The 10574-nt window shown below is 33.7% G+C and overlaps 1 pseudogene; it reads right to left on the bottom strand.

The window, feature by feature from the left end:
* Positions 1-934: 934 nt before the first annotated feature.
* LOC130469736 (protein DETOXIFICATION 34-like) overlaps positions 935-10574 on the bottom strand; it is a 39960-nt pseudogene continuing 30320 nt past the window's right edge.

Raw genomic sequence — 10574 nt, 5'->3', positions numbered from 1 at the left:
CCGACGTTATTAGCATTAACGTCAACGTTCGTCGTGAATTTTACACGACGAAATCATTGTTTGTCGTTACTTATTAACGACAAGTTTGTTCGTCGTTATTTATTAACGACAAAATGATTGTTTGTCGTTATTATGAATTCAATGACGTCGAAAAAACAACAAATAACGACAAACAAAGTTGACGTAAAAATAAAATCAAATTGACACAATAATATCCGTTGAACAATAACGACCAACTATTACGTCATTGATATTAAAATTATATCATAAGGATATTTTTCCCTCAAACATTATTTTTCAAGCTATTACTCCGTAAATCTTTCTTTGGATAGAAGATCTATTGAACGAAATTGAAAACAATAAAATTGAATTAAAAATTAGACAATAATTTAATTAATAAGGTAATTACAACAAATTTGAAAATGAAAATCAATCTTCATACAAATTGAAGCCAATAATCATTCACATTGATGTACAATAAAATCTTATGTCTAGAATGTATACATTTCCTATTCTTAAACAAAAGAGAAAAAAAACAAAATAAATCAAACAGAAACTAGTCCAGACTCATAGCAGCTTCTTTTTTTTCACAAGGTTTACAAACAGAGAAAATCAATAAAAAAATACATAAGCTCACCTTTTCTAGCCATGACAACCAACTGGTGAGCAGCAGAGACACTACTCCTAACCATACAAATACTATAGTAGGAAACAACTTGATGTAAGCCTAATGTCAGGAGTAGTAGAAACCAAATTTTGCAGACAAGCAGACCATCTCTTTAAAACAGCACAAAGAAGAGCCGAGTCCACATGGATCTTGATAGTGCTTATATTGATGCCTACAACAGCCTTCAAACCATGTAAAATTGCCATTCCTTCAGCTTGTAAGGGAGAACGGACATAAATCATCGTTCTTCCCCTAACATGGACAAAATCATCCAGAACAATCACCCATCCAACTATAGCCATCTTTTTCCCGTCTTATTGTAAATTTTCCAATCTCCATCAGTAGAAAGGACATGCTCCGCAGTGGTGGTAGAATCTGCACTAGGATTGCATCGGTATTAGCAGAGCCACTCAATGGTAAATCAATATTAAGGCTCGGAGTATTAAAATTGTTAGGAGACTACCAGTCTACCACTACCACAGGTTGGATGATAGGCATAAAAAGCTTAAATCTCCCAAACTATTCTGCATGTGAAATGAAAATCCTCACATACTGGTTCATCTTACTGCTAACAAGTGCAAGACTAAAGATCAACTTACCTGCAACCCCTTGGGTATTTTTTCATAGCTTTTAGATGATACTGCTTGTATATCTCCTTTAATTAATATTCCACCCTGATAAAAAAAAATATGTAAAAAAATATATATTTATACATAGATCATATCTACTACGTTCGGGGTTAAAAGTTACAGAGTATCACTAAAGACTCCAAATTGGAAAAGATATTACTATATAAGACACCAATTCAAATCATAACCTTGTCTATTTTATAATGATAATCAAGAAATTATTTCCCTATAAATGCATAATAGGTAATAGTCATCATAAAATCACAAATTAACAATACGGTTATCAACAGGAGCATTAAAGTATAAGACATGAAACAAACAAGTGATCATTACTGATCATTAAAACTGATCAGCCACAGAGCGTAGTTCTACTCTATCTTAACTGATCATTAGCCAGATGAAATAAAGACTATATAGTTTCATCATTTTGTCTTTTTTTAGTTCACCTAACCTTCTTAAAAATAATTATAAAAAACCTTAAGATCCGTTCTTCTATTGTATTCTGTTTATAGGCTAAAACTTGTTGCTTTCTATCCCAGGGAAAGAAGCATAAATAGAGTGACAACTGATAAGCAATAGAAGCTACATATATAATAACTAACCTCATATGGTTCTTACCCTGTCACCGAGAAAAGTGTCATATCTGAATACCTTGGCTCTCCTTCGACCTCCTAAATGCTTCATCTAGTTGCTGCAGGTGGTCTATTATGAATAAAGATAATTACTTAATACAATGGGGCGAGAGCCAGGGAAATGTTATAAAAATTGAAAGAAACAAGAAGAAAGAAAAAAAACAGTTGAAACACTAGCCTATCAAATAAAGCCATAATTATCTTCCCACCTCGAAGAGGCGAGCCCCTACAACTTATAAATTACCAGGATCATCTTGCTACCGTGAAACATGATTTCATGAACAAATGAGTGTCAGGAATATATGAGGCAAAATAAAAACTATCCACTAACTTCTCCCAAAGTAACTCATGGAGGGGAAGGAAAACAACACTCACGCATCTTCTTGTTATAAAAATTTACAGAGATGCTTTACTAAGATAAGTGTACTAGAGATAAGTCACTATATCCATAGCATTAAGCATTAGAAATATTCCAAAGCTCCAACTACCATGCACCAATAAGAGCAAGTCAGAAGAGTTTATGCCATCATAAAACTTTAAAGCAAAATCTAGCATTGTAATTAAGCTAACCAACCACTCTTGTGTAAAAGAAGTAAGCCATGACATCAACATAAAATGGCATAACACTATTAATGTCAGTTACATGAGAAGAATTTTGTTAGCCCTGATATCCATTTAAAATGGCATAAAACTATTAGAGTTTATGTAGAAGAACTAGTGAAAAAAATATTCTCGAATCTTCCTTTACTCTCTTTGATGTATCACATACAATCAGATAATGTGTAACGGATGCAACATTAGGAAAAACTAACACATTTCAAGGTGTAATTTAATGTTGATCCAATCCTAACATTTTACAGTAGTATATCAATAAACAAATTTAAAAGCAAGCTAATAAAAATGCAATATACTAATGAGTTTGAAAAAATAGAAATTAAACTTGCTGATAAATTAACATAATAAAAAAAAGCTTGCAGTGTAAGGAAAAATAGCCCACCATATCATCTCTATGAAACCAAACATCTTTTTTGGGCAGACAATATCCCCAAAAACTCACCTTTTTACAGCCTCACCTGTTGATTCCATCAAGAAATTTAAGCTTCAACAACAATATTCCGGATAATAACAATGAAAAATCCAATACCATGTAATTAACAAAGAGTAAAATTTTGAACCAGATACTCTTATAAAAGAAACATTAAATATGATCCAAAGAAGATAAAAACTAAAATACTATTCTTCGATTCAAAATATAAAATTAAACATCAATTCAAAGAGAAATTGGTGACAAATTCAATCAGAATTGACAGAAAAATTAAAAAAACACAGAATCCATTGATGTACAGCGAGTATAATAACGAAAAGTACAAACTCCAGAAGCAGAAATTGAAAATTACCCAATTCATAACATGGGTTTCGATTGCAATTAGGAAATTGCTCGAAATTCATAAAAACCAACCTCACAAAACACATTTGATAGAGAATGAAATTAGAGAACCCCAAAAAAGTCGGGTATTCGTTATTGAATTTATCAACTAGAACCCTAGAAATCGAATTCTCATCAAGTAGGAGAAAAAAAATTACCTTCTTTTTTTTTAATTTAATCACTCTTATGATGTTGCCCCCTCTTAGATCTGGTAAAGCTTTACGTTCGAGCTTGAATTGTAGAAATAAGAGAAAGGAAAATTACATAAAGGTTTGGAGATTTAGGGTGAAGTTTTCCATATTATTTTTCTTCTCTGAACATTAACGACGAACCAGATATTGAAAAAGCCGCTCAAATTATTTCATTAAATTAAATAAAAACCCTAGCGCTGGTTTTTCACTTATGTTGTGGAAATTTGAGTCTTTTAACGACAATTGATTTTACATGTCGTTATAAATTTGTCGTTAAACCTCTCATTTCTAGTAGTGAACGGCAACAGCAGCAGCGTGGCCCAGCCCACTGCGTGCTGTGTGCTGGGCGCTTGTGCAGTGGTTTGGTCGTGGGCCTTGCTGGCCGGTCGGGCTCTATGCTTGGCCGGTTGGCTTGGCTCACTTAATAGGTTATTGATATAACCTAGTCTATTATTTTTTCCTAATTCTAATGCAACAAATCAGCCACACACATCAAACCCTAAGGAGGAGAGAGAAACCCTAATTCTCTCTCAGCCTCCATGGATGTGTTCTTCCCAAAAGCACAAACTCTTGAATGATTGTCTAAGCTACGATTATCAAGACGGATCTGAACATGTCGGTGAACCAAGTAGAGGAACGACAAGTGGAGTTCTAAGTTCGTGTTCGTTGACAATTTGTGGAAAACACGCTTCAAACGTAAGTCTGCTTAATCTGTGCTTTATACATGTTTCCTGGCTTTGGGGATTGTTTCCGCAAATGTTATTATGTTTAACTGTATTCCCCTACAGTGGTATCATGAGCCTTATGTATTCAAAGCATGAATTAGCATGATTATTATTGTTTTTGCATCTGTCGAAATATTTGGAATTTTTGTTGATTTTTCCGAATTTTTACGAATTTTGGATGAATTGCGTAATAATCAGGTCCGAAATAAAAAATGTTCGTTTTTTCGAGTTTTAAAACCCTAATTTGATTGAAAACGATTTTCTAAGTTCAACTCATGCGAACGGAATTGCAAAAACAGTCCTCGAAGTATCGTTTTTGGGCGTTTTTGTTAATTTGTCATTAAAAATTAAAAGTGTCGGACAGTAATTCAATTAAAAGGTCGACCTAAACTACTCGGAATTACTTGACATTGTGACACAATCTTGCTGGGTATATTCTTGATCTATGGTAAAAATTTCATATTTTTCCGATAAGTATAAACCCTAATTTTGCCTTTCCCCAATTCGTAAAATTTGAAACCCTAATTTAATTTTAGTTAATTTTGGTTTAATAATTCGGTTAATTGGGAAAGGGGATATAATTTCATGGGTCAGTGGCTAATTTTAAAAATTATTGGATTAAAATTTTGAATGGTTTCGTTAATTTTAATGGCACTTAAACCAAATTATTAAAAATCTGAAATTTAATTGTTTATGAATGATTCAAAGCTTCGGATTTTATTAGTTAAAAGTTCAAACTTTAATGTTGATTCGTTCGTTCTTAAAAGTTTGAATAATGTTAGCCCTTGATTTAATAATTTTACGAAATTGGATTGTCGTTGGTGTTTATTAAATCGTCAAAAATCGTTGTTTTTCGAAAATAAAAATCGTAACTTTTTGAAAAATAATATTAATGCAAGTTCGTGAAATTAAATTTATTTTAATTAAGTTGGTCCGTATCACGAACCAAAGGCACGAACACAAGTGTGGTGGACATATGGCTCGCAAGCCATATGGGCTACTATGCGTTGGCCGAGCCGCAGCGACACGGGCAGCAGCAAGCGTGCTGCGTGCCTCGTGCGCGCTGGGCGAGGAAGGGGAATGCATTGCTTGCGGGGGCTGCGACGAAGCAAGGCACGAGCCATGCAACGTCCAGCGCACGAAGGCACAACAACGCAGCGCAGGGGCAGCGACAGCTGCGAGCACGCGCGTGCGCGAAGGCCTGGAGGTGTGCGAGCTTGCTTGTGTGCCTCATGGGCCACACGCAAGGGATTGGGCTGGGCGCAAGCCAATTCCAAGTACGTAATCGGACTTTTACCATTGAAAATTGTTTATTTCCTTGGGGTTCGTATATTTGCATTAATTTGGGCTAACGGGATATTTAATTTAATATTTTATTTGCTTGGGCCAGGCCGCGAGTTTTAATTTAATATTTCATAATTAATTATCCGGAATAATTATTGCTTTGAGTGGGAGCCACTAAATGAAATTAAAATGAAATAATTATTTTTAATTATTTTCGTAGGTCGCATTATTTTAATTAAATTCAATTTTAATTAGAATAAAGTCTAAGGATTAATAATTTGGAAATTGATTAATCTTTTAGGACGCGTTTATGTGAACGTGAATTTTAATTAATTTACGTAAATACTTGCATATTTACATGGGCCATTCGTTTTAGCACACGAATGGGTGAATGCATAGAATATATATTTTATGCAATGCAGGTACTCCAAAGTGACTAGTATGGCCAATTTAGGATAGTTAAATACGGTCTGCGTACCGTTCTATCTTTGAATGTAAAGTTTTAAATATGGTATGTGTACCATGGAAATTTTGATGTAATTTTATTATTTTCAAGCATTTCTAAGTTTAGAACTTTAAGTTAGCATTTGAACGAAGATTCAAGACGATGCCAAGCTAACAAGGAGGTGATGAAGATTGGATGCTTCAAGACAAGAAGTTTTGGGCCATACTAGATCACCATTTATTTATGCACTTCTATATGTATATTATGCGTGAATGTATGAATGTATGTATGCTTTGCATGAACAGGTTGTTTCCTATGAATCGATTAGATTAAGTTCACTAAATAATCGAACCAACATAGAAACAACTAGGTCCAAAGTAATATTGAGTTTAAAAATTGCATTTCAAATCAAGCACTTACAAAAATCTAGGGATCTAAGATAGTAGGTTTACGCTAAAGCGAGGTGCTATTTTAGTTGACTTAGGTGGTAAGGCGTCCTAAAGGAGCACGTTGATTGTGGTTTCAACTCAAACAACAATGGCATTATGTTGTGGCAATGGGATAAATTATGGTATTCATTTATTAACCAAGAGTAATTTCGAGATTACTAGCAATAGGTTTTTCTTACCTAAAATCTTAAACTACTTAAGACATGCTAAAGCTGCTTAAGGATTTAGGACTTTTGGGGTCTTGGAATCGTTTCATTCATTTTGGACCATGTTTTTGCTTTTGCATGAATGAAATGTTTTAATAGCTTTGATGATTGCGTGAATGCTTTTATTTCAAGTTATTAAAGTATGATAAATGTTTTTCTTTGCTAGTTCATTTTGTAGAATCGTAAATCTTCAACTTTATTACGTTCGGACAATAGAACTACGATATTTCCTCGATCCATTGGTAACTATTTTTGAGAGCGATTCTCAAAGAAAAGGGGAGTGAGAGCGTATCTTGAATGCTATTTTCTTATAGTGATCTTCATGGTTGTTTTCAAACTAAAATTTGAATGGTAGACCAATTGGACCTCATATATTCAGAATACTGGGTAGTTTTGAAATAATGAAGTATTGAGTTAAAGACTCATGTATAACCAACGGTTAACAACCAAATTTCTTTTGATTCGATAATGAATTAGACTCATTGGATGTTGTCATTAAAAGTGAACAAAAGAAAGGGACTTTGTACGCATAACAAAGTAAGAAAATCAAGCAAAGAGTAAAATCTTTAGGACTATAAGAAAACGTGCTAGAAAGGATAGGAAAGGGGAACAAAAGAAATGAATTCAATATTCAATTCCTGCCTAAAAGTTTGTGTTAAAGAGAAATGACTTAGCAAATAAACTCCTATGGTATTAGATTACCGCTTAAGGTTCTAAACTCTTGTTAAGAACTCAAATTCCGGGAGCTAAGTCTGGTTACTTGACCTACAAGTGGGAAATGAAGCAAAGTTGTGCTACATTAACGGAAAGGTCATCATGTTTGTTTTAAAGTCCTTCTAAAGGCTGAAACTTAATGGTATTATGTTCCATTAATCATCATAATCAATTTCTGTTTGGACAACGGAAAGACTCACATTCAAAGTAAACAAAAACATTCGTTGAGTGTTTATTTGAATGAAATGGTCATTTAAGGGTTGAGTCATATGATTGATTAATAAAAAAACAAATCTCTTCACACTCAAACTTCAGAAGGTTCAAATCAAACATTTTGATTTGTGTTCCACATATCTTTGGCAATGTCATACGACCATATCAACAAGACAACATTCTAATATTCCATGGCATGGATTTCTGAAAGTTGGTTAATTTAAGACACGTGGGTCGTGCTTGTTGAACATGACATAGAAATGGACTATTGTTAGAAGTTTCTAGACAATGAAGTTCATGGGCCAAAAATGGATTTTATGACCTACCTATTTCACAAGAATTTGAGAAAATATGGCTATATTTACTCAAAGTGAAATATGTGAAATACATCAATGTAATTCACAAAAGGGTATAAAATCAACTTGGCATGAATTTTGGAACATCTAGGCTGGGTCAAGGTGATGTTTGCATAAGCCAAGAAAGATTATCTAGATTGTTTATATGGCAATATGACAATTGAAGCTCCATAAGAATATGGTATGTCCAAATGGAGAAATCGGAATCTATTTCGATTAACGATAATCACGACTATTTTCCTATATAGTTTCTAAATGATACTCTCAAGTGACTTTCACACTAAACAAAGTTGTCAAAGCTAAGGATAAGATGTCTTAAGGATGGAACTTCGGTTCAGTACATCTTTTCAGTACATATATATCTAGGGTTGACAAACCCAGTGGGAGTTAGTGTTTACATCAAACAAACTAAAGTATAGATATATGTTTCTATAAGAGTGACTCATAGAAACAAAAGGTATTGATTCTACCACAAATCTGAGAACATATGGTTGTTGCTCTAGATAATGTCTTTTATAAAACCATCATATTTCCAAAAAGGCAAGTGGGAGAAAAATGACCTCGAATGGACTTCGAGTCAAGCAACAAACAAATGTAGGGTACTTAGAAGCCTTTGGAAGAGCTTCAGGAAGACTTTAGAAGTGCTTCAAGAGAATCCTAATACTCAAATGACTTGAGTAATGTCTTTATAGACACTAACGTTTGATGTTCAATACCTAGGTAAATCGTATAAGGAATAGAATTCAACCAAGATAGATACATAGATATCTTGAGGAATGAAAACTATGAAGACTTTGGAAAGTGCTTCAAAAACATACGACTTACATGTCAGCTACGACGAATTAAAAATTCCCAAGTATGGTTTTACGCCATCAGAAATATAAGTATGGTTCGAGGCCATAAAAAATGGTTTGAGGCCATTTCATCCAAAGTACCTTCATCTTAAAGAATCAAATCTATGATTTGGATGATTTGCATAAAGGGTTCACTCCCATTAGTTGCAAACATGTTTTCTAAACGTAGAACGTTGATTTTCATAAAGGGTTCACTCCCATTGGTTGCAAACATGTTTTCTAAACATACAACATTGGTTTGAATAAAGGGTTTACTCCCATTGGTTGCAAACATGTTTTCAAAACATACAGAGATGATATTGTATACACATACAAAAGAGAAGCTAGATTGGTGGTTAAAGATTGTAAACAACTTCACGACGTTGATAATGTTGAAATCTTTTTCCCCAAGTCGGAATGCTTGAACTATTTTGGATAAATCTAGAAATCATTGCATATGGCAATATGGCAATTGGAAAACAAAACACCTTCCTCAATTGGACTTGTAGAAAGGAATTGTGTACATCACACAATGTAAAAGTTTTGGATGCTAGATAGAAGAGCAAGCTTAAGAAATCTATTCGTAGATTAAAGCATGCAAGTGGGAATTGACCATATTTGTCTAAAAGGCTATTGAGCAATCATAGCTTTATGAAAATATGGATCATCTTATAGATGAGGAGTTTAGTGGGAGCCAAGTCTAGTTTATTGGTTCTATATATGAGATACATATCTCTGTATTGAAAATGACATTCAAATTCTAAATGGTTAGATTTGAAAGTATTTGTCAATATTAGAACCAAGGCGAAACTTAGAACATAATGAGTTAAAGATCTATTGGATAGGATCTAAAGCGTTGTTTGGATTCTGTAAAAGTAATTACTAAATCAAACACAATGGAGAGACTCAAAAGAGACTCTCAACCCATATGAGCAAGTCTAAGTTATAAATGATTTAACTAAGTATAAATCTAGGTTGTTATCACTAGAGTTAAGCATGAAGGACCTTGAAGAGGTGCCTTCACCTTATGTCACATGGCAATGCCAAGATTTTAGCAAAGATTCAGTATCTCTTGAAACAGAATAAAGCTAAAAGTTACATGGATATATTTTAAAATGCGAATGTTTTTTGCATTACAATCAATCATGTATGATGTGATATATAGATCGCCAAGAAAACTCGTAAACATTGGATAGTGACGAGTTTATACCAATCTCTATTGATCTGGATCAAAGATAATTGGAACAGTATCAAGAACATCCAATACATTTGGAGATGTAGGATGAGCACTTGATAAGAGGAAGTGAAGATAACTAAAGTTTTGATGCTACATGCATTTGCCTAAGCAAAAGTTGAATCTTGTTGTTAGGCAAACCACAAAAATACATGGGCAATTAGGCGTCGTGATTAAAAGGTGGTAACATAGGTTCTAAACCATATGTGATGCATGGGAAACTGAATCAATGATTAGTTTCCAAGTTCTCAGTTGAAAGATGTATCTCCCACATCTATGTGAACTGGTTGGAGCATTATTCCAAAAGGAAGCATCATTTGAAATTCTACATAATTGAAATGAATTCATTGTTGCCTAAGAAGCAATGAAAGGAATTGTTTTTAGTGGGAGTTCTTCAATGAACTCAGGTTGATCACAAGTCTTCTACCTGGATGATTTTCTATTTTAGATATGCTTATCATTCTGAACAGCAACGAAAGACTAGATCATTCTAGAAACATATTCAAAGATCTTTTCATCTTACATCAAAAGGCTTTCGATAGAAAAGGTTCTAAGGATAGCAAAGTATGA

The sequence above is a fragment of the Spinacia oleracea genome, chromosome 3 (genome assembly GCF_020520425.1).
Source record: "Spinacia oleracea cultivar Varoflay chromosome 3, BTI_SOV_V1, whole genome shotgun sequence".
Taxonomy (NCBI): Eukaryota; Viridiplantae; Streptophyta; class Magnoliopsida; order Caryophyllales; family Amaranthaceae; genus Spinacia; species Spinacia oleracea.
This window is presented reverse-complemented; position numbering and strand designations above follow the sequence as displayed.